This window comes from Tursiops truncatus, chromosome 20 (genome assembly GCF_011762595.2).
Source record: "Tursiops truncatus isolate mTurTru1 chromosome 20, mTurTru1.mat.Y, whole genome shotgun sequence".
NCBI classification, from domain to species: Eukaryota; Metazoa; Chordata; class Mammalia; order Artiodactyla; family Delphinidae; genus Tursiops; species Tursiops truncatus.
The window spans coordinates 28,684,250-28,708,681 of record NC_047053.1 but is presented as its reverse complement, the minus strand read 5'-3'; the positions used below and the strand labels follow the sequence as shown (position 1 = coordinate 28,708,681).

The 24,432-nt window shown below is 36.6% G+C and overlaps 1 protein-coding gene, 1 non-coding gene and 2 pseudogenes across 4 annotated transcripts in view; all 4 read right to left on the bottom strand.

The window, feature by feature from the left end:
• PPM1E (protein phosphatase, Mg2+/Mn2+ dependent 1E) overlaps nucleotides 1–24,432 on the bottom strand; it is a 192,264-nt gene that overhangs the window by 163,347 nt on the left and 4,485 nt on the right. The window lies entirely within an intron of this gene.
• Nucleotides 10,521–11,527, bottom strand: LOC101326560 (synaptosomal-associated protein 23 pseudogene; annotated as a pseudogene).
• Nucleotides 20,977–21,412, bottom strand: LOC101326854 (small ubiquitin-related modifier 2 pseudogene; annotated as a pseudogene).
• Nucleotides 21,425–21,528, bottom strand: LOC117309833 (U6 spliceosomal RNA). The gene has a single exon (XR_004524123.1). It is a non-coding gene; the product is annotated as a U6 spliceosomal RNA (small nuclear RNA).

Below are 24,432 nucleotides of genomic sequence, written 5' to 3'. Positions count from 1 at the left end.
GTAACTGTATAATTGTACAATTATTTTTGTGTTCTTCCCACCTTTCCTAGTCTCAGGTCATAAGGTCATGACAATATATATTTTTGTTTACTTTTTATAAGTTTTATTCCTACAATCTAGAATATGTATATATGTGACCACTTCTAGAATTCTCTACCCCAGCTATAACAAACTATATAATGATATGGTCACGTTGTCTCCAAAGGTTTCTTTCATTTCTATCCACCAAGCAATTCTTCCTTATTGGCTATAAATAGACCCAGAGTAGCAGTATCCTTCATTGCATTCTTTACCTCCCGGCTATATTATTTTTACTAAACAAATAACATTTTTTTTTTTTTTTGCATTGGGTCTTCGTTGCTGCACGCGGGCTTTCTCTAGTTGCAGTGAGCGGGGGCTACTCTTCAATGCAGTGCACGGGCTTCTCATTGTGGTGGCTTCTCTTGTCGTGGAGCACGGGCTCTAGGCATGTGGGCTTCAGCAGTTGTGGCATGTGGCCTCAGTAGTTGTGGCTCATGGGCTCTTGAGCACAGGCTCAGTAGTTGTGGCACACGGGCTTAGTTGCTCTATAGCATGCGGGATCTTCCCGGACCAGGGATCGAACCCGTGTCCCCTGCATTGGCAGGCGGATTCTTAACCACTGTGCCACCAGGGAAGTCCCTAAACAAATAACATTTTTAGTGATAAAAATGTAAAACAAAGTAGAAAAAAAATTAAATATATCTGAAATCTCTCCATCCAGACAAAATCACTGCTAATAATTTCTCTATACCCTTCAAGATTTTTTCTCATACAAATATATAAATATTTTCCCCTTATAGTCTAAGAGAAAATGTCAGCAAGGCAACAATTTGTCAAATAACCTACTGTTATGTTTCAAATGAACTTGATTGGCTGTGAAGCCTGCTGAGAAATCTGCACTTTTGTTCAAACGTTTTCCTATCCAAAAAATATCTACCCTTACTCCAACTCCTTATAAAGCTTAGATTCATGCTCAAACCAACTATATTTACCATCAATTCAAGCATTTTAACAAAATTAGAACTTCCTTCAGAAACTCACTGATTGGAACTTCCCTGGTGGTCCAGTGGTTAAGACTTGGCGCTTCCAAACCAGGGGGCGTGGGTTCAATCCCTGGTCAGGGAACTAAGATGCCACATGTCACACAGTGCAGCCAAAAAAATAAAAATAAACATGTAAAAAATTTTTTAAAAAGTCACAAAAAAGAAACTCACTCATCTTCCTTATTATAAGAGTTGTTTAGTTATCAGAAGTAATAATTATATCAACTTTAAGCAGCCAAATGTAATACAAAAAACAAAAATTAATTCTCAATGAATAAACAAGAAAAGCTATAAGTACAGAGGAAAATATAAGAAAATAAGTGGAGATCAGTTATACCCTTTAAAACATGATACAAATCCCAGAATCCATAAAGAAAAAAAAAAAGCTGATTTGATCAAGTACAAAAAGTTAAACTTCTATATAGAAAAAGATTCCATAATAAAGTTTCAAAGACGATTTATAGACTGGGAGAAGCCATTTGCAACATATAATACTCAAGAGGCTAATACACATAATACATAAAGATTTCCTACAAATCAATAATAAATAGAAAGATCCACAAAGGCTGTAAGCAAGCATTAGTAGAAGACACATAAATCGCCAGTAAGCATATGAAAAGATGCTAATCCAATACATTCAAATTGTAAAAGAGACTTTTTGCTCATCAGACTGGCAAAAATCGAGGTTGAAAATATCCAATGTTAACACTATGGGGAAATTTTTTCCCTCATATACTATTAAAGGTAGTACAAACTGGGAACTCCCTGGCAGTCCAGTGGTTAGGACTCTGCACTTTCACTGCTGGGGGCCCTGGGTTCAATCCCTGGTTGGGGAACTACGATTCCACAAGCCACGTGGTGTGGCCCAAAAAAAAAGCAACACAAAAATCTTCATTAACAATGGAAAGGTTAGAATATGATCTACCTATAACGGAGTACTAGGCAGCAGACAAAAGAATGGTGTAACTTTTTACATGTTGATATGAAAAGATATCCATGATACATTAACTAAAAAACTTAAAAGGTGTTAGAATAACAGCATTTTTGTTTAGGGAAAAAAATGTGTGTATAGAGATTGATATAGAGAGTGAATGACTGCATAGAAAAATCTGAAAGTCACTTTACACTTTGCACACTTTGCATAACACAATATCATGTGTTAACTGTGTCCTAGTAAAACTGGAGGAAAAAATTAACAAAAATTACATAACGCCCATGCCCAGGACCAATGTAAGGCAAGTTATTAAACTCTACTGAGGGCCATAAAAATAATTTTAATAATTTGACAGTGTATCTCACCTTTGCATGAAAAAAGGAAAATCTGAAAGGATATACATCAAACTGATAAAGAAGACTTTTACATTTTAACACTTTAGCAACAATTTATTATAACCAGCATAAATTACTTTAGTAAATATGCTCAAACACACTTTTAAGAACTTATACCTACCGGCAAAATAATGGAAAGAACCGAATTTGTCCAATAAAAGGGGCATAACTGAATTACAGAATACTCATACAAGAGAACTGTACTTTTCCAACTGTAGGCTGCAACCCATTACTGAGATGCAAAATCAGTTTGGAGGGATGTGACAAGCATATTTCAAAAAAACAACATATGAAAAAATCAGAATTCATCACACTTCGTAACTACTGCTTTACAATTTTTAATACAATTAAATGTTTATGTATAGTCTTAATCACAAAGTAAAATGTATTTATTATTGTGAATTTTGAGCAAAACTGCACTTAGACCCTTAACAACCTTTTAACATGTTTTCAAGTAATAGTTAATGATTTAGAAAAGTGCTCACTTGAAAGTATTAAATTAAAAAAGCAGGGCACAAAACTATATGTATTATGTGTATGTGTGATCTCAATTTAGTTATAAATATATCTGCATAAAAAAGAAATAGAGAAAAATATTCCTTAAGAATGGCTATTTGAAGTTGCAAACTACAAGTAACTTTTCTGTTTCATAATAGTTTCAAATATTTCTACAATGAGCATGTGTCTTTTATCTAACCAGATATAAAAACGCCATTTAAAACATGTTAATTATTATGTATATTTCACCACAATAAAAAACATGTATAAACATCTATTCCATTTACTCATCAAGTACTTACTGAAAACCTACTATGTACTCAGCATTCAGTATTCTAGGTATTGAGGATAGGATGGTGAGTAAAACAGAGTCCCTGCCTTCAGGGAGCTTATATTCTAGTAGGAAACTCTACATAAAATAAGTAAATACAGAATAACTTCCTTGTATAAGTAAATTAAAATTCTATTTATTTGAGAAATAAGACATGATCATTCTTCCTACAGTTAATAAATGCTTTACATACTCTCTAAAGGTACTCATTAGGTACCCCTCTTGACTATGTTTGACTCCTCCTAGCCATCAGGTAAAATGACACGTTTAGTAGCACAATCAAATATTTAATTTATATTTTTAAAAACTTGAATATTTACAGCAAGGTTCATACTGGTTTCAAACTTAGAAAAAAATATTTTGTTCATAAAAAATGATGTTTATTCTCTTTCCACCATTAACAAAATGACAAAATATAGATCAAAAGATAAAAGTACAAGAAATATCTTTTCCCATATAAAAGTGACCCTTCCTTAAGAATTCCACAGATAATTCAATGTTCATCTGTTTTTCAGTTTACTAGACTGTAAATTTGCACTGAAAAAATAAAAATAATGTTATTAAGAGCCACTTAATTGGGCATACCTATGATCTTCTTATTCAAGATTCTTAGAGCCCACCTCCTCATTGTGGAACCCTTTATTCTAAGGGTAAAAAAATCTCTCTTCTTTATTTTCCATTCTGGGTTTCTCTAATTTACGTCTCCTCTTCTTCTGAGCTGTCCTGATTATAACAGAGGTTGGTGATATTTTAAAACTGAACTTTTTAAACAAGTTAGTGTTTTGATGGGATAGATTTTTAAAAACAATTAACATATTAAAACACAGCCTAATATATAGCATTCATAAGTTAGCTATTTTTACAAGGTGGTTAAATCACCTTCAGTATTTATTTATTGAAACAAAACAATTAATGACACCTAAAATGACCAATTTGTAGAATTAAAAATGAGGAAATGACACAGACCAAGGACAGATATTTTCATGTGTACCACAGAAACACCAATTAAAAAAATGTAGTTTTTGGGAATTCCCTGGCGGTCCAGTGGTTAAGACTCCACGCTTCCAATGCAGGGGGTGCGATTTCAATCCCTGGCTGGGGAACTAGTGATAAGATCCCACATGCCTTGCGGCAGGATGGTCAAAAAAATAAATTAAAAAAAAATGTACTTTTTGCAGAGAAAAACTTCAGTGCTTTATCAAAAAGAATATATATTACTAAACATCTTGTATATATAATTTTAAAAAATGATCAGTATGAAAATTTATCTAGCTTTTTTATTTTCTAAAAATCTGTTAAGTGGAGCTTCCCTGGTGGCACAGTGGCTTTTAAGAACCCACCTGCCAATGCAGGGGCCACAGGTTTGAGCTCTGGTCCAGGAAGATCCCACATGCCATGGAGCAACTAAGCCCATGCGCCACAACTACTGAGCCTGCGCTCTGCAACCCACAAGCCACAACTACTGAGCCTGCGTGCCACAACTACTGAAGCCCACACACTCTAGGGCCCGCGTGCCACAACTACTGAGCCCACATGCTGCAACTACTGAAGCTCGCACGCCTAGAGCCCATGGTCTTCAACAAGGAAAGCCACCTAAATAAGAAGCCTGTGCACCGCAACAAAGAGTAGCCCCTACTCGCCTCAAATAGAGAAAGCCCGTGCACAGCAATGAAGACCCAACGTAGCCAAAAAATAAAACAAATAAAATTTTAAAAATAAATTAAATTAATAAAATAAACTTACTGGACTTTCACTTGTGTCAATCAGATTGCCAACTAATTTTAGGTAAGAAATCTTGATATTACTACGTAAAATCAGTAAAAGTAAGAATAGCATTAAGACCATTCAAAAAAGATGATGTTTAGATATACGCTGAATTTGTTTAAAATTTTTACTTGGAAACATTTGCCAATTATTATTACTATTGCTGGAAAATGCTCCTGATAGTGACTAAGACAAAGTCAAGTTACGTGCTAGTTAAAAAAAATAATAACATTATTGCAGAGTGGTTAAGAGTGCTGACTCTGAAGCTACTCTGTAGGGGTTCATATCCTAGCCACTTACCAGCTATGTGAACTTGGACAAATTTCTTTCTCAATACCTTAGCTTCCTTATCTGCAAAGTGTGGTTGATAACACTGCCTACTTCATTTGGTTGTTGTGAGAATTAAATAAATTAATATATACATAGTATCTGGACTAGTTCTCTACATTATAAGCACTTTTTAAGCACTTCTTATCTTTATTACTATTATAAGAACAGCTTAAGTTCATAAAACAATTTATATATTTTTTTTTTAATTTATTTTTGGCTGTGTTGGGTCTTCGTTGCTGCGCATGAGCTTTCTCTAGTTGTGACGAGCGGGAGCTACTCTTCGTTGAGGTGCTCAGGCTTCTCATTGTGGTGGTTTCCCTTGTTGCAAAGCACCGGCTCTAGGCGCACAGGCTTCAGTAGTTGTGGCTCGCAGGCTCTAGAGTGCAGGCTCAGTAGTTGTGGTGTATGGGCTTAGCTGCTCCACAGCACGTGGGATCTTCCCAGACTAGGGATTGAACCCATGTCACCTGCACTGGCAGGCGGATTGGATTCTTAACCACTACACCACCAGGGAAGCCCAACAATTTATATTTTAGAAATAAAAGAACTACCTGGATGATGAAGATCTATACTGGAGTTGCTTGCTACAGCTTATCCCAGCCCTTATCAATTTAAACAATACATAAGTCAAGATAGTTGACATTCTATCAACAATTTCATATTTTTAAAAGTCACAGATAAAAACATTCACAGACAAGTAAATCTAAAATACAACGTGTTGTTAAAGATAAGGAGAAGCATATATGGTTAAATGGTATCTAACCACACTATTTCTTACAATAAAACTATGAGTCACAAACTATATTATAGGAAATCATGCCTTAAAAGACATCTATGCATACAGCAATACAAGAACGTGCCAATAAGAATGTTCAAAGCATCTTTTCTTAGTCTTTAGTTATAAAACCATGGTGTTTTACTTCAAATGCATTCAAAGAAAATGGTCATCAATATTCTAAATTATTTACATCTAAATATGCTTTTTAAGATTAAAGTTCCAGAATACTGAACACTGATCTTTCCTGACATACAGAAAAACTTCACTGAAAATATCTTCCTGTTCAGTTCTTTCTTCTTATATTTTCATCTTACATGCTATGTACAAAATGCTACCGTTTTTTAATATAAATTTATTTATTTATTTATTGGCTGTGTTGGGTCTTCTTTGCTGCACGCGGGCTTTCTCTAGTTGCAGCAAGTGGGGGCTACTCTTCGTTGTGGTGTGCAGGCTTCTCATTGCGGTGGCTTCTCTTGTTGCAGAGCACGGGCTCTAGGCACGCGGGCTTCAGTAGTTGTGGTTCATGGGCTCTAGAGCACAGGCTCAGTAGTTGTGGTGCACAGGCTTAGTTCCTCTGCGACATGTGGGATCTTCCTGGACCAGGGATCGAACCCGTGTCTCCTGCATTGACAGGCGGATTCTTAACCACTGCGCCACCAGGGAAGTCTTGCTACTTTATTTATTTATTTTTTTTTAATTGAAGTATAGTTTGTTTACAATGTTGGGCCAATCTCTGCTGTATAGCAAGGTGACTCACTTATACACATATATACATTCTTTTTTAATATTCTTTTCCATTATGGTTTATACTTTATTATTTTTAGCATTAAGCACATCTGCAATTCAATGTAAATTCAATTTTAATTTGGATTCTTGCATTCTCCCTAAGGCAGTGGGTTCTCAAACTTTAGTGTACATCATAATTATCTAGTGTTTTTACTCAAAACAAGATTACTGGAAACCATAGAAATTCTCATTCAGTAGGTGTGGGCAGAAGCACAGGAACTTGCATTTTGAACAACACATTCCAGGTGATCCTGAAGTCAGTAATTAATGTCCAACACTTTAAGAAACACTGCCCTAATGATTTAGCTTATGATAGGGATGCTATGCTTTAATTCATTAACTATTAGCTCAATGCCTTATACGTACAAAGCTTAGTGCCGGGGGTCAAACATGAAGGTACATACAGTTTAAATGAGGAGATGAGACATGCATATAAATGACATTATAAAAAGGAAGGAATTATTGGATGTATTTTTAAAAGATACAGATAAAATGCTGGGAAGTTCAGGAGAGGGAATAATTACTTCCAGCTGATCTCAGGGAAATTCTTCTACTAGAAGACAGCATTTGAAATGAATGTTGAAGACTATCTCTTTGGATTGTAAAGATGGAGAAAACAAACTAATAATCATATCACTGAATGTTGAATGTGTCTAATGATAAACATCACTCCTTCAAACTCAGAAAAACCACTCCCTACCTCCTAGATTTTATATGTTGATTTCTATCCGGGTCATGGTCTTGCGTTGTCCTGTATATCCACCTAGCAGCTTGATGTGCATCTATCTCTCCAAACATGTCCTTGAAAGGATCTGCTTTAGTACTTTTAGTACATTTATCCCCTGAAAGATAAGGTCATACAGGGGATACTGCTACAGAGAAACATACTTAGCCTTTCTTAAATCTTTAGGAAGTAAACAGAATTTAGCATAGTTGAATTGAGAACACTTTAGGCAGTCTTCAGTTCTAAAATCTCCACAGTTTGGCATCAGGTAGTATGATGAGAGAAATGATCAGAAAAAGAGAGAGAGAGAGAGAGTGAGAGAGAGATTTTACAATTTAGAAACCACTGTTCTAAAAGCCAAATAAAACAAATTAGAGGACAAAAGAGCATAAAGTTCTTCTCTTTCCTGATTATGTGGCATTTTGTTAACATTAGTGGCATTTCCATGACTTGTAGTTTTAAAAATTCCAATATCATCCCAGAGATGCAGTGAATAGAGTCTACAGTGCCCAATATTGACTGAATAAATGAATTAATGAATGATTTGGGGGTTATTTCTCCAGTTTTTTTTTTGCAGGTTTACTCTCCTTTATTCAGAGAAATAAGGGCTTACAAGCCCCAAATGGGCTATGCTTTCTCATCTCTATGCCTTTGCACAAGTTAGTATCTCCGTTGGAAAGCTTTTCAGCTCCCTTTTCCTCTTGGCTAATTCCTATTTAGTCTTTTAAACTCAATTTAAGCATCCTCTTCCAGAACCTAATAGCCTACATTGGCACACCCACCTTACGGTCCCCATAAATCCTCTGCATCACTCTGTCTTAACTCTTACCAGTACAGGGAGGCAGCAAAATAAAAAGCTTTGGAGTCAGACACATCTGAGTTCAAATTCTGATTCTACCACTTACTGTGTGACCTTAGATGAGTTAACGAATGTTATTAAATATTAATTTCCTGATTTAAAAATAGAGAATAGCAATGTAATGCGCTTAGTATATCACCTCCTACATATCAGAGTTAATAATAATTTTTATTGTACTCACATTGTACTGTACTTGCTGGTTAACTTGTCTGACTTTTTCTCTAAACCACACACTTCTTGAGGAAAGGAACCTGTATTTTATTCCGTATAAGCAGCATTTACCACAATGCTTAGCATATGGTAGACACTTAACTTTTTTTGATGACTAAATAATTACTCCCATTATAGTAAAATTAATCTGCCACTTGAAATCCTTTCTATAATGAGGTGAAAAACAAGTGAATAAGAAAACAAACGCCATTAACATTAGTTTCACGAAAGGACACTGTCTTTAACTCTAATCATATTCTTTTTAGGATTTACTACTAATTATACATATTACAAAATACCAAATAATTCAATATCTTGCTTGAACATAGCTGATCATATATGCTTCATGAATTGAATTCCTATAATAACTTTTTCATGGTATACATTAACCACAAAATTACCAAGCCACACATAAGGCTATCTTTATGTAGACAGTCACTTAGAAAAGCTGTAGTAACATACAAACAGCTTTCTAAAATCAAGGAAATTCTTAACATAGCAAAGCTTAATTAAAATCTCTTTCATAATCCTTGGGGAAATGAGAAGAAATTCAGTTTCATGGTTTGGTAATTTTGACCTATGTAGGAATATAAAAATTACTAATTACTTAGTGTAATATTTAATGAACTTTTCCACTGTAATGTTTAATTGGTTTGAGTATTTATAAGGCCTCATTCTGAGAGAATGCTTTTATTTTATACTTGATTTTCAATGTATTTTGATCTTATACATATATATGTATTTTTTTTTTAGTTACAAAATTTAACTGTAAGGATCAAACAGTGGTTATTGGTCAAACCAGTCGACATTAATAGCTTTGAAGTGTGCAGGAGCTAGTTTTTAAATAAAGGTGACAAATACCAATCAGATTCTTATAACACTGTTCAGGATCTAAACAAATGTGATTCTGGAAGTTGAATACAAAAGGCTAAGAGAATCACAGTGCAATCATCAATAAGTAAACCAAAGACATAATTTTCTGAATCATTTTTAGTTAAACAGAATAAATTCTAGTTTTAAAAACAGTTTAAAGCTACATAAAACTCAAAGCAATCTAACTATTTTCTACCTGAGATCAAAACAAGTTTCTTTTTTCCTATCCAAACATAATTCTTGGCATTGAGGTAAATCTGAATTCACGTGATGTACTTTGTCAAACTTTTCCAAAAAATTTTAAGCCCTGCTGTAGAGAGAAATTCTCATATTATATATACATATTTACATATTTTTTCTTCAAAGACTAATAAATTTATGAGGTTAATAGGCCTGTAATGGGACCATGATACTATCAATAATATGAAAATAAAAAGCCATTCATTTATACCATGTGTTCCTATATGGTGCAATATGAAATGGGATCATAGCATCTATGTACATAGATGAATCACCAGGAGTTCAGAAATTAAGCTCACTTTAAGAAAACTCATTCTATTCTTTTTTGAAGCAGAGGTTGCAAAGTTGTGATGTATAACAAAAATACTGTATATACAGGCTCCAAAACCAAGCATTGGCCTAAATTGGCAATAAATGCAACTTAAATAGAAATTAAACCCAACTACATCTTCACTGTGGTTATGCAACTTTTGGCTTTAGGGTCTGCAGGTTTTACTGAGGTAACAACTTCTTATCTCTTGCCTTTCCTCCTTGTGCCTGCCCCCACTGCCTTTTACATGACTGCCTTTGGCAATGCTTCCAAATTGTGAAAGCAGGAGAACCTGCTAAGTAAATGGAGAGAATGAAAAATAACACTATACATGATGTATGAAAACCAACCTAAGAGTATGGACCAAGAAAGAAAATACTAGAAGGAAAACTAAGCAGCAGCCTACCCTCAAGGGAAAAAGAGAAAATAAAAGAATAGGGGGGCTGTTATTCCTAGATCTTCTTCCACATCATCTCCCGATTAGAAGAGTGTGGAACCAAAATTTCAAACTCTGGAAAGGTAATGGCTTTGAAGGAGGAGCTAGGGAGGTGAATAAATGATAAAGTACAGCAGTAGCTTTAGCTGTCAATGCGTTTCTTTGCTCTGGCATTGGCATTGTCAATACGATCTTTGTTGGTGTCAGCCTTTTCTGTGATCCGTTCTATTTGTCGATTTTGAGCCTCAATCTCATTGCCTAAGTCCAGGGCCATGTTTTTTAGATTTCCTAGGATACTGCCCACTTGAGTCAGGTTCTCTTCTATTTCGTCTTCCCTGGCATCATTTGTTATACATTTAATGTATCAGCTGCTGGCCGCTGCTGTAGTTGCTTGCTGAGGCTGACCATTTGTCACTCGGCCTGGCTTCTTAGATAGTACATTGCTAGTAGAGTTGTCTCCAACATTTCCCCATGTTGCCTTATAGGCTTTACTAGACTCAAAAGTTCTTTGTCCTATTACATGGACATAGACAAAAGCCACAGCACTTGTTTAGTTCTGTTAAAGTCTTCTCTGCTTCTCTCATGTCTTTGTTTATTTGGTCCATGCCTTCTTCTTTGCATTTTAGTTGTTCCCCTTGTTCATCCAGCATAGTGATAGTTTTGATTCCTGCATCCTGAGATTCAGTGGCTCAACCCAGGATTCTCCTTGTACTTTGCAGAGACTCATCAGTAACCTGGTTAGCCCTCAGCTGAATTTCTTCTGCTAACAGATTACCCATGATGAATTAAAACTCTTGATAGGTGCAGAAACTGAAATGTGGATATTCAAGCAGTTCTGGCCACTCCTCTCCAGCCGCAGCAGCTCAGACACCCGCAAGCCAGACACCCAGCTGCGCTCCAGCTGCACCCTTTTTGCGCCTGCACTCGCCGGACCTGCGCACTTCTTCAATATATTTGTACAGACCTACATTAGAAGGTGATATCACTTGTCCTATTTCCTCCTCTCCTTGAGAGTCAAGGATAGTTTTACTTTAATATCATGTATATGTTGAACATAAACTGGATATTTTAATATATAAAATGGAATTCTGACTAAAGGACAGTCTTTATTTTGAGCCACCCTTGAGTGCATTATGCAAAGAAATAATGATTTTACAACGATAATGATTCCAAAACTATGTTACAGCATAAGGACCCAATGATGGGAATACACTTCTAGAATATAAGTGATCACTGCTTTAATCTATAATCCACTGCTTATTAATGACCAGTATGTATTTTACTGGCTTCTAAAAGATAACATACTGAATATATGACATTAATATAGATTGCAAACTAATTGAACAAAAGAATACTTCTCTTTATACTTAATTTAAAAAAATTTTTAAGGATTTCTTTCCAAGAAACAGTGCGTTGAGTAGATGGCTATTATATTAGGCATTAAAAATCTATAGAAAATAGGTGTCTTTGGCTACTTCAACAATTAATACCGAAGTTAAAAAATCGAAATAGGGCTTCCCTGGTGGCGCAGTGGTTGGGAGTCCGCCTGCCGATGCAGGGGACATGGGTTCATGCCCCAGTCCGGGAGGGTCCCACATGCCACGGAGCGGCTGGGCCCGTGAGCCATGGCCACTGGGCCTGCGCGTCCGGAGCCTGTGCTCTGCAACGGGAGAGGCCACAGCAGTGAGAGGCCCGCGTACCGCAAAAAAAAAAAAAAAAAAACCGAAATAGATTACAGGATTAGTCAAGTACAAAATGGAAAAAAATAATCTCCAGGCACCTTATAAGCTATATACCAAGTTGTGAACTTTCTGTTAGTTTACTGTTTAAAGAATTTCTGGATTTCAATTGTGTTTTCAATAAGCAGCATGAATTTTTAGTTTTTTCTTGTCTTTCATGAGAGGCCAGAGTTCAGAAAAATACTTGATGCAAAAACCTTAGCATGTTCTTTATTTATAGTTAATACTATAGCACTTATGGTTGAAGATAGTAAAAATCCAACCACCCTCTCTCCCTCAAAAGGTAGGTTAGTTACAGTTAGCCAAGAAAGTGATGTTCCATGAGGAAGAAATAGCATCTACAAAGGCAGGGAGGCAAGAAATAATTTGATATCTTTAGAGAAAATTCAATTATGTCAGAAAACCCAGGGAGCCTAGATTAGAGGGAAAAGAGACTAACGGCAGGCACATTAGTTAGGAGGCTACCAAAGTAATCAAGGAAAGAAATAAGAGCCTAAACTCAGAAATGGCAGTGCTCAAAATTCAAACAATTGAACTGCATCTTCACTGTGATTTTTCCCTATAGAAACATGTTTCTAACATAGCATGAAAGTTATAAAATGAACTTTATAGCTATAACCCCTGGAATCAGTCTGCCTGGGTTCATGTCCTAGTGACACCACTGATGGTGGAAACTTGAGTTCTTTAAACTTTCTGTGCCTTGGCCTTCACATCTGCAAAATGGGCTAATAATAGAACCTAACATCAAACAGTTTTTTCAAGGATTAATTGAGGTATTAAATATAAAACAGTGCCTAAGCAAGCTCTCAATAAATGTAGTAGCAACAAAAGAAACAGGAGCAGCTTACAACTACTAGCTCTACAATTATTATTTCAGGTGCAGAGGTGTAAACCTCTGGTTCACACTGCTAACCAAGTCTTATAGAAAGATATTTATGATTAGAGACTACCCTGGTAAAGGGTATTTAAATGCAAAGTTGTATTTATCTGCCTTAAAAAACTGAAAATTATTTTTAGATGCACAGTTAACTTTCCATATGACCTTGAAAAACTGAAAATATTTATGTTCCTCTGATTGTATAAGTAGACTGTGAATAATACAAGTCTCCTTCTAAGTAATATATGAGATTACTTATAAGCTGCCTAAACCAAGACTATATGAACTAATAAATATTCAGTGTTGCCAGAAATCAAATTCCAAAACTTCAGAGGTCATTCCTATTGCAAAAGCAGTGATAGCCTGATTTAATGACTATCACCCCTCATATTTATGTGATAACTTGTTAGGTTCAATGAAGAACATGTTTAGAGCATGATTCTTGCCCTCTAGAGTTTTAGCCTAAGAAAGACTTTTACATACCACACACCTCAAAGACAATTTTATAAATAATATATATATATATATCAACTTAAAAGCATTACATTTTTGTTGCTTATTTTTATATGCAAATGTGAAAACTGGCTGTAGCACAATATACTTCTCAAGAAACAAGCTTATTAAAAACTGGTTTTTATTTTAGTTTTTGTTTTTAGATTCACAAAGTAGAAAAATGTGAATAAATATCAAAGATCAGAGGCTGTGCCTTGTGGTAGAAGCAGGTCAAATGCTTCAAATCTATAAAAGACAAAAACTGTAATGTTTCTGTAGGAATCTTATAATTCATTATGAAATCAAGTCACCAGGAAAAAACTTATCTTTGCTATTTCTAACCCAGCAGATTAGTCTTTTGGTTCTTTTTTTTTTTAATTTATTTTTTTTAATTGAAGTATAGTTGATTTACAGTGTTGTGTTAAAGCCTTTTGGTTCTTTTTCTTTGATGACTTAAACTAAGATAGGAAGTAATGGACTGGTTTTCCTCCGAGCTATACACCAGAAGGTAAAATCTTAAGTGAAAATACACACAAGGAATTAAGAATACTCTCAACCTTTTAACTAGCTCATTACTCTCTACAAAGTATTATTATGCTTCAAAATTGTCATTGTTCACAATATTCTCAAAGAATTTACATAAGACTACTCTTCTAAGCCCACAAAAATTTTCATTTACAAAATTGTGGAGTGTTAATCAGTAATAAAAACTGCAGGGCTTCCCTGGTGGCGCAGTGGTTGAGAGTCCGCCTGCCGATGCAGGGGACACAGGTTCGTGCCCCGGTCCAGGAAGATCCCACATGCCGCGGAGCGGCTAGGCCCGTGAGCGATGGCCACTGAGCCTGCGCGTCCGGAGCCTGTTATCCGCAAGGGGAGAGGCCACAACAGTGAGAGGCCCGCGTACCGCAAAAAAAAAAAAAAAAACCTGCAAACATATTTCTGCCACTAGTTGAAAATGTTAATACATACCAACAATAACATAAAACAGGAAGCCACGCTCCTCCACCATTCAGAGTAGAGCAAAGGAAGAAAATAATAACAAAGAGAAAGAAGGTAATGAGAATAGGCCTATAAAAATCTAGAAAGGAAACAACCTGGACCGAGCAGAGAAAAAGTTGAAGATTCATTCATTTATTCAATAAATATTTAATGAGTGCCTACTATGTGCCAGGACCTGTACTAGGTGCTGGATACACGAAGGTAAACAAAACATTCTTTATCTGTTGCCCTCAGTGTGGTACAGAGACATCAAATAACTAACACATGAATACATATATGTATAAATTATAAGTGGATATAGAGAAAAAGGATACCATGGAAACCAAAAACCAAGACTTAATTTAGACCATAGGTAAAGAAACACCTCTATGAGAAAGAGATATTTAAGATAAGACCTAATGGTTGAGTTGGACAGTTGTAGAGAAGGGGGCAAGGTGCTTGGGCAAACAAAACAAAAATACAGAGTCCCTGAGGCAGGACACAGCATGGCAGTTTCTGGGAATTAAATCAAGACCACTGTGACTAAAGCATAGTGGCTGAGCAAGGTGAGACCCAGATAACTGTTATACGGAAAACTGACTGAAGGGAGGGAAACGTGGAAAAAGCAATAGCAGTTAGGAGTACTGCTACAGCCAGCCAAGAGGTGATGGAAGCTTGGACCACACTGTCGGGAGTAGAGACAAAAAGAAACGGGAAAAGTATTTTTCTTTCATTTAGAAGTGAAATTAAAAGACCTCTAAACAAAATAATTAAAATGTTCTTCCATCTTCTTTCTCTACTGTAGCTCAAAGAATTACTAAAATGGTCTCCCAAAGATGCTCACTAAAATCTGTGAATACTAATTTGACATCACTCCTGTGATTGTGTTATACTATATGGCAAGTTGATCTTAAGAGAGGGAGATTATCTCGGTGGACCTGATCTAATCACATGAGCCCTTACAAGCATAGAGCTTTCTCTGACTGATAGCAGGGGAAGCCAGAGAGACTGAAGCATGAGGAAGCATGTGCCACTGCTGGTATGAAGACAGAGAGGGTCATATGAGAAGGAAAGTGGGTGGTTTCTATCAATAGATAATCAGCCCACCTCGTCACCACCCCACAGCCAGCAAGGAAATGGGAACCTCAGATCTATAACAAAGATCTAGACTGTTAACAACCTGAATGGGCTGGGAAGTGGAGTCTTCTCCTGAGTCTCCAGATAAGAGCCCAGCCTGGCCAACACTTTGACTTCAGCCTTGACTCGAGACCTTAAGCAGAGAACCCAGCTGAACATTAACAGACTTCTGACCTACAAAACTGTAAGATAGTAAATGGATGTTGTTTTAAGCCACTAAGTTTCAGTAGCATGTTACACAGCAATAGAAAACTACCACACTATAAACTATGTGAGGAGAAATTAACAATTCGATAATCTAAATCTAAATCATATTATTCTCCAGACTTCCCTGGCAGTCCAGTGGTTATTAGGACTCTGCATTTCCACTGCAGGAGGCATGGGTTCGATCCCTGGTCACAGAACTAAGATTCTGCATGCCATACAGCATGGCCAAAATAAATAACTAAAAGCTCTTATATATATATATGTGTGTGTGTGTGTGTGTGTGTGTGTGTATAGTTCTCTAGTCATAGGAAGAAATCTAGGAAAAACAAATTCAGCTTGCTATTTCTCTAAAGGCTAGATAAATACGAATTGGGTGGAGTGAGCATCCATTTAAATATGAGTTTGAGGGACTTCCCTGGTGGCACAGTGAATAAGACTCCGCGCCCCCAATGCAGGAGGCCTGGGTTCAATCCTTGCTCAGGGAACTAGATCTCACATGCATGCCACAACTAAGATTTGCATACCTCAACTAAGTAGCCAGTGAGCTGCAACTAAGGAGCCCTGGAGCTGCAACTAAGGAGGCTGCCTGCTGCAACTAAGACCCGGGGCAACCAAATAAATAAATAAATATTAAATAAATAAATGAATATGACTTTGAAATTAAATGTCAGATATGTGTTACAGAATTAAAGTTTTTGTTATTATATCTAAACCTGTGCCATTCAATATGGTAGCCACTAGCCGCAAGTGGCTACTGATATTTTAAACGTGATATCCCAATTGAGATCTGCTTTACGTGTAAGATACAAACAGGATTCTGAAAACTGCTATAAAAAATGAAAAATATCTCAATAATATTTTAATACTGATCACATGTTTAAATGATAACATATTTAGATACACTGGGTTAAATAAAATAAATTATTAAATTAAATTCACTTTCCATTTTTAAAATGTGGTTAATAGAAAATTTTAAGTTATATATGTGGCTCAATTATGTTTCTATTAGACAGCACTGGTCTAGACTTTTAGGCAAGTGTCCTCCAAAATGCCCTAAACCAAGACCACAGTCACCTATAAGTATTCTCCTCTTTCCAACAGAGTTCAGTGGCATTAATGGCACACAGCTGTGTAGAAATACAAGCCAAGCAGTACTGCAGTTCAAATATTAGTGAGAACATGGAGAAACCAGACCTCTCATACAGTGCTGTTGGACAAAGTTATCTGTCAATATCTAACAAAGTAAAAGTGTATGTAACTTCAACCTGACAATTCCATTTCTAGGTATATACTCAAGAAATCTATGAACACATGCACAAGGAGACATGTCCAAACTGTAGAATTATTTGTAAAGCAGAGAATACCAGCTATCCACCAAAGTTATGTGGTTTTTTCCTACATAGCATGAAGTTGTTTCTTAACTGCCAAGCCAGTGACTACATTTCCCAGTCTTGTTTGCTGGGAACTGTGGGCCCTAGGTGGTGTCACGTGACTGGAATTCTAATCAATGGAAAGTGAACAAAATTATATATGCCACTTCCAAGGACTGGCCCCTAAAAACCTCCAATGCCATTCTCCATTCTTATGTTTGCTGGATGTATTTTGATGCCTAGAGCAACCCTGGAAACCACAAATTGAAGACGACAGACTCTCTATTAGCCTGAGTCCCTTAATCACTCCATAGAACACAGCACCTTCTCCATTGAAGGTACTCTATGAGCAAGAAATAAACTAACATTATGTTAAGCTTTTGAGATTTCAGGATTTACCCACTAGAGCAGCTATTTTTAACCATTATAGTGCATAACATGCAAAAATTAGAAACAACTCAACTGCCCATCAGTAGGAAATTGGATAGATAAAATACACTCATATAGAATGCTATATAGTAGCTAAAATGAAAAAACTATATCTATGTGTATCAATATGAATAAATCTTTTTTAAAAAGGTCAGTCTCAAGATAGCTACTTATGAAAACAAAAACAAAAAAAGCCCACCGTATACTGACCATACAAATATGTGTGTAGTAAAAATATAAAAATATAGAGCAGAAGGATACATTCCCCAAACTCCCAGATTACCTCTGGAAAGAAAGAAAAGGGAATGGGTTCAGAGAAGACAGTGACAACAAAGTCTTCAATTCCTTATGAAATGTTTTATTTCCTTAAAATAATCTTAAACAACTTGTTGAAACTGAATGGTGGGTATATGGATATTTTTATTATTTTCTGTTATTTTCTAAATGTTTAAATCATTTCATAACACCAATAATCTTTTTCTTATATATAGCTGCTTAGAGAGTAAACTAGTAAAACCTTGTTAGAAGACACTTAAAAACTATGTACCAAAAGCCTTAAATATGTGAAAATATTTAATGTAATCCCAACACTATATACTATATATAAATACACTCTAAGAAAACCAAAGGTATGCTCAAAGGATGACCATCAAAATATTCTTAAAGCAACCAAAAATTTGTAACACCTAAAATGTTTAATAGAATTGTGATCAAATTACTGTGTATTCATTTAAAAATTACACAGAATATAAATAATGGGAGGTAGGGTGAGATGTGTGAAGATATAGATGAAAAAAGATTGGCCACAAATTGATCATTGCTGAGGTTGGGTGGTAAGGACACTATTTTTTATATACTTTAAATTTCCTATAATAAAAAGTTTTAAAAATATGAGAATCGCAAAATTTACTAAGTTTTTTAAAAAGCAGTTTAAAGTAGTAAGACTAATATCTTATTTTTAATCTCTTCGCTCATTCATTGGATCAGCAAATATTTATTGTGTGTTGTATATGTCCCTGTCATTACTGACCTAGGGATGTGATGGCAAACATGTAGCTTATAATCTAATGCAACTGTCTCCAAACACTTGCTCAAGCACTCTATCAAAAAAATTTGGAGGAACCATAAACAAGACGAAAAGACAACCCTCAGAATGAGAGAAAATATTTGCAAATGAAGCAACTGACAAAGGATTAATCTCTAAAATTTACAAGCAGCTCATGCAGCTCAATATCAAAAAAACAAACAACCCAATCCAAAAATGGGCAGAAGACCTAAATAGACACTTCTCCAAAGAAGATATACAGATTGCTAACGGACACATGAAAGGATGCTCAACATCACTAATCACTAGAGAAATGCAACTCAAAACTACAGTGAGGTAACACCTCACACCAGTCAGAATGTCCATCATCAAAAAATCTAGAAACAATAAATGCTGGAGAGGGGGCGGAGAAAAGGGAACCCTCTTGCACTGTTGGTGGGAATGTAAATTGATACAGCCACTATGGAGAACAGTATGGAGGTTCCTTAAAAAACTAAAAATAGAACTACCATACGACCCAGCAATCCCACTACTGGGCATATACCCTGAGAAAACGATAACTCAAAAAGAGTCATGGGGCTTCCCTGGTGGCGCAGTGGTTGAGAGTCCGCCTGCCGATGCAGGGGACACGGGTTCGTGCCCCGGTCCGGGAAGATCCCACATGCCGCGGAGCGGCCGAGTCCGTGAGCCATGGCCGCTGAGCCTGCACGTCCGGAGCCTGTGCTCCGCAACGGGAGAGGCCACAACAGTGAGAGGCCCGTGTACCGCAAAAAAAAAAAAAAAAGTCATGTACCACAGTGTTCATTGCAGCTCTGTTTACGATAGCCAGGACATGAAAACAACCTAAGTGTCATCGACAGATGAATGGATAAAGAAGATGTGGCACATATATACAATGGAATATTACTCATTCATAAAAAGAAATGAAATTGAGTTATTTGTAGTGAGGTGGATGGACCTAGAGTCTGTCATACAGAGTAAAGTAAGTCAGAAAGAGAAAACAAATACCGTATGCTAACACATATATATGGAATCTAAAAAAAAAAAAAAAAATGGTTCTAAAGAACCTAGGGGCAGGACAGGAATAAAGACACAGACTTAGAGAATGGATCTGAGGACACAGGGAGGGGGAAGGGTAAGCTGGGACGAAGTGAGAGAGTGGCACTGACATATATACACTACCAAATGTAAAATAGCTAGCTAGTGGGAAGCAGCCGCATAGCACAGGGAGATCAGCTCGGTGTTTTGTGACCACCTAGAGGGGTGGGATAGGGAGGGTGGGAGGGAGACGCAAGAGGGAGGAGATATGGGGATATATGCGTATGTATAGCTGATTCACTTTGTTATACAGCAGAAACTAATAAAACAATGTAAAGCAATTAGACTCCAATAAAGATGTTAAAAAAAAAAAGAAAAAAAAAATTTGGAGCATCATGAATACCCCCACCCCAAATGTAGATACACATTTCTCATGTGTGTATATGTAAATACAAATTCCATACATACACATCCATGCATACACACCACTCTCACCAGCAATATATTAGTATTTCTTTGAGTAAGCTGTGTTCCACATAATCTACTTAATAGTTCCATTTTTGTGGATTTCTCATCAAATATAATCACCTTTAAAAAAATCTAATATAAGTAAAGATGGGAGAAATATAGGCTCTTAAGTTTTGTTCCTTTTTACATTTGCATTACAAATATTATGTTCAACCCATGATTTCTTTGCAGGAATCTTTTTTTTTCATTTTAAACAAGAAGTTTATTTAAACTTGACTTGAAGGGAAAACTACCTAGGATTCATTTGAGTAATTTATCCCTACTTAAAGACAGATTGTAACATGTAACATGTAACAGCTACATACAAAGAAGTTGTAAAATTGTCCTTTGTTTTACAATGATAAATGAAAACATTAAAATTCTCCAATCGAACAAGGTATGCAAGAATTTTTATGTTGTTCTTTTTTTGTTAAACAGTGAGAGCAAAATAACTTACTGGAATATAAAGATAAGAGCTGATGAGCATGCCACTAATGGAGAAAAGGGGGTATCTTCACAGAACCAGTATTTTTCCCCATTCCATCTCCATCTGATGTCGATCAAAACATACCATTGGCCATTTACTTTAAAAAAAATGCAATATGCTTGTACACCGTCTACTTTATGTACAATAAAGGAATGGAGAAGGGGAAAATGAAAGAATAGAGAAACTATGTAGCAGGAGTCAGGATGTGATGGAACCCAATTGCGGTTTTCTAATTGAGAATGTCTTCTTGGTCTGGAGGAACAATTCTGGAGTAAAGTAGCAGGTTCCCTTTTTAGTAGACACCTCCTGTCTGCTGCTGGAACACATCTATTGTATCTTCATCCTCCCTTTTCAACTGCGCAGGTGTGTCTGTTTCACTGATTGGCTGCCCATCAAATCGGAATCTGATCTGCCTCATTGACAAACCCTGTTGTTCACAATAGGCTCTCATTAGTTTACTAAGTGGTGTATGCCTCTTAATCTTAAACTGCACCACAGAACCATCCTGCCTCATCAAATTATTATGATCGTTGTTGTCAGTCTTGACTCCTTCCTTGGGCTTTTCGTCAGCCATGGCGAGCAACAGTCTCCTCAGGAATGCTTCACGAATTTGCGTGTCATCTTTGTGCAGGGCCATGCTAATCTTCTGTATCCTTCCAATTTCAGTATATGTGCTGTCAAAGCGAGCACTTTGCAGGAATCTTTAAAGTCAACTGTCTATTTTGTAAGGGCTAATTTTGTTAAAACCAGTAAATATAATCAATGAATCAATTTAATGAGAGCAGGTAAACTGAAATAATTCATAATGTTCTGAAAATTGGAGTAAGGGTGCCACTGTCAACTCTTCTAAGCTAAGAAACTTGCACTTCATCAGGATACCTCATTTACCATGTCTGACATGAAGTCAGTTGTCGTACAGAACAAGCTGCCAACCTCAATCAATATATCAAGTATTACAAGCACCTAACTTCATTATTTTTTTTTGGCCACACCGTGTGTCTTGCAGGATATCTTAGTTCCCCCACCAGGGACTCAACCCAGGCCACGGCAGTGAAAGTACTGAGTCCTAACCACTGGTCAGCCAGGGAATTCCCTTAAGTTCATATTTTGTATACAAGGAAAAAGATTTTAATATTTTATTCCTTCACTGAAATGGATTATTTTGGGTACACCTTATTTTGAAGACCATTAGTCAAGTAAAAGATATATAAATATTCGTGGACAAAAAAATAATAAACAAGTGCTACAAAAGGAGTAAGCACTGGGTATTCTGTAAGAGGATGTGGAAGAGACACCTAACTCATTTTGAGTGTTAGGTTGGTGAACAAAGGAAGTGACGTTAGATGGAGACCTAAAGAATGGGTAAGAGATTGGACTGGGTGAGGTGAGGGTGGGATAGCATGGTAGATCAAGAAGAAGGAATAGTATGTTATGTCCAAAGGTGCAGAGGTAAGAGCAAACACAACACATTCAAACTAATATATTAATAGTCTAAAACAGCTGAAGTGTAGCTTCTAGAGGTGGGATGGACTGGGTGGATAGTGATTCAGGGATGAGGCTGATAAGATTATAAAGCTTTGTTTGGATTTTATCTGGAGGGCAATGGAGAAATAGGTGATGAAGGTGTACAGTAAATAATTGGCTTTGCCCAAAGAGAGGTCTGGCCTTTCTCCTCAGCTCCTGGGAGTAACCTCTAAATCCCTATTTCTAAAGTAATAGGATTGTCTGTGTTATTCAGGTGGGCCCCTTGGATCACATGGTATCAGCCTGAGGGGAGACTGGAAACTAAGTTCAACCATGTGAGCAATCAATCAGTAAGTCCCAATAAAAACTCTGGACACTGCAGCTCAGGTGAGCTTCTTGGGTTGGCAATACTCCATGAGAGAGAAACACATTGCTGAGGACAATGGAAGCTTCACATTTGAAACCCTTCTAGATAGCACCTCATGCATCCCTTCCTTTGGCTGGTTCTAATTTGTATCTTTTCCTTATAATGAACCATAATCCATTAATATAATAGCTTTCAGCGAGTTCTTTCTAGTGAATTATCAAATCTGGAAGTGTTTTTGAGAAACCCCAAACTTACAGTCAGTGTCAGAAGTGAGGGTGGTCTTGTGTGGACTCTTCCCTCTAAGTTTGTATTTAGACCCTAACTCCTTGCAAACTTCTGCCTCAGGCAGACCTGGCTTTCTGGAGGACTGTGCCTTTGACCTCACAGTTTGGCTAACTCCACGGAAAGAGTAAAAATGTTTAAGCAGTGGGTGATAATTAGTCAATCTACATAATCTAGACTCTAGAGGAATCACTTTGGCTACACTGGGGAGAATATATTGGAGAAGAGTAAGACTGGGAAGAGATGACAATAACAGTGGGGATGGTGAAGGACATATTTATGAGATATTTATAAGGCAAAATTTGACTGAATGTGAGGGTGAGAGAAGGAGAAATCAGGGATGAACCGACCAAAAAGAGAATTAGGTTTTAGTTTTGTCTTCTGCAGGGGGGAGAGAGGGAGTTGGAGGATTAAATTCAGTTTTGGACAGTTTGAGAAGATACTTAGACATCTAGATAGAGCCATTCAATTAGCAGTCAAAGCAGGGACGGAGACAGTCAGGAGCCATTAGCATAACTACAATAACCAAAATCATGGGAGAGATTGATGTTGACTATAGACAAATAAGTCAACCGCACTTGAAAAAGCCAAGGACCAGGACTTCCCTGGTGGCGCAGTAGATAAGACTCCGCGCTCCCAATGCAGGGGGCCGGGGTTCCATCCTTGGTCAGGGAACTAGACCCCACATGCATGCCGCAACCAAGAGTTCACATGCCACAACTAAGGTGCCTGCATGCTGCAACTAAGGAGCCCACTTGCCACAAGTAAGGAGCTGGCAAGCTGCAACTAAGGAGCCCAAGTGCCACAACTAAGGAGCCCGCCTGCTGCAACTAAGAGCCAGTGCAACCAAATACATAAATATTTTTTTAAAAAAAAAAGAAAGAAAGAAAAGACCAAGGACCAAATACCAATATAAAAGGGTTAGGCAGAGTATTAAAAGCTCACAGAGAAGTGGCAGCCTGAGAGGTAGAAGAAAAACCTGAAAAGTATGGCTTACACTGAATGGTTGGTATTTATTTTCTTCTTTTTGCTACTTCTTACTACCTTTTAATAAGAAAAAAAGGTACTCTAAATGAGTAGCATAACTTGCATCCATGTATTTTTCCATATATATACACAGACAAAGCTTAATGGTTTTCTAACCTATCTCAAAGTCATTAATGAGTCACATAACTCAATATAACTGAATTATTAGTATCTATAAACAATGATTTTCTTTTCCAAGCCATTTTTAAAGTGCCCACCCTCATTACTACTGTAAACCTTCTGTATGTACTTAACTTTGTCAGGCTGCTGGGACATCTGTCTCCCCCCTTGAGAAGTCCAACCCAGACTAAATGAATAACTGAGGAAAAAACTGCTCTAAAAACGTAATGACATATAGCTCTAATAAAGGCTTCAGAGTATTTGTTTCTTCTGGGTTAAAACAAATAGATTTATCCCCAGTAAAATATAGAGAAACAGAATACAGTATTGACCCA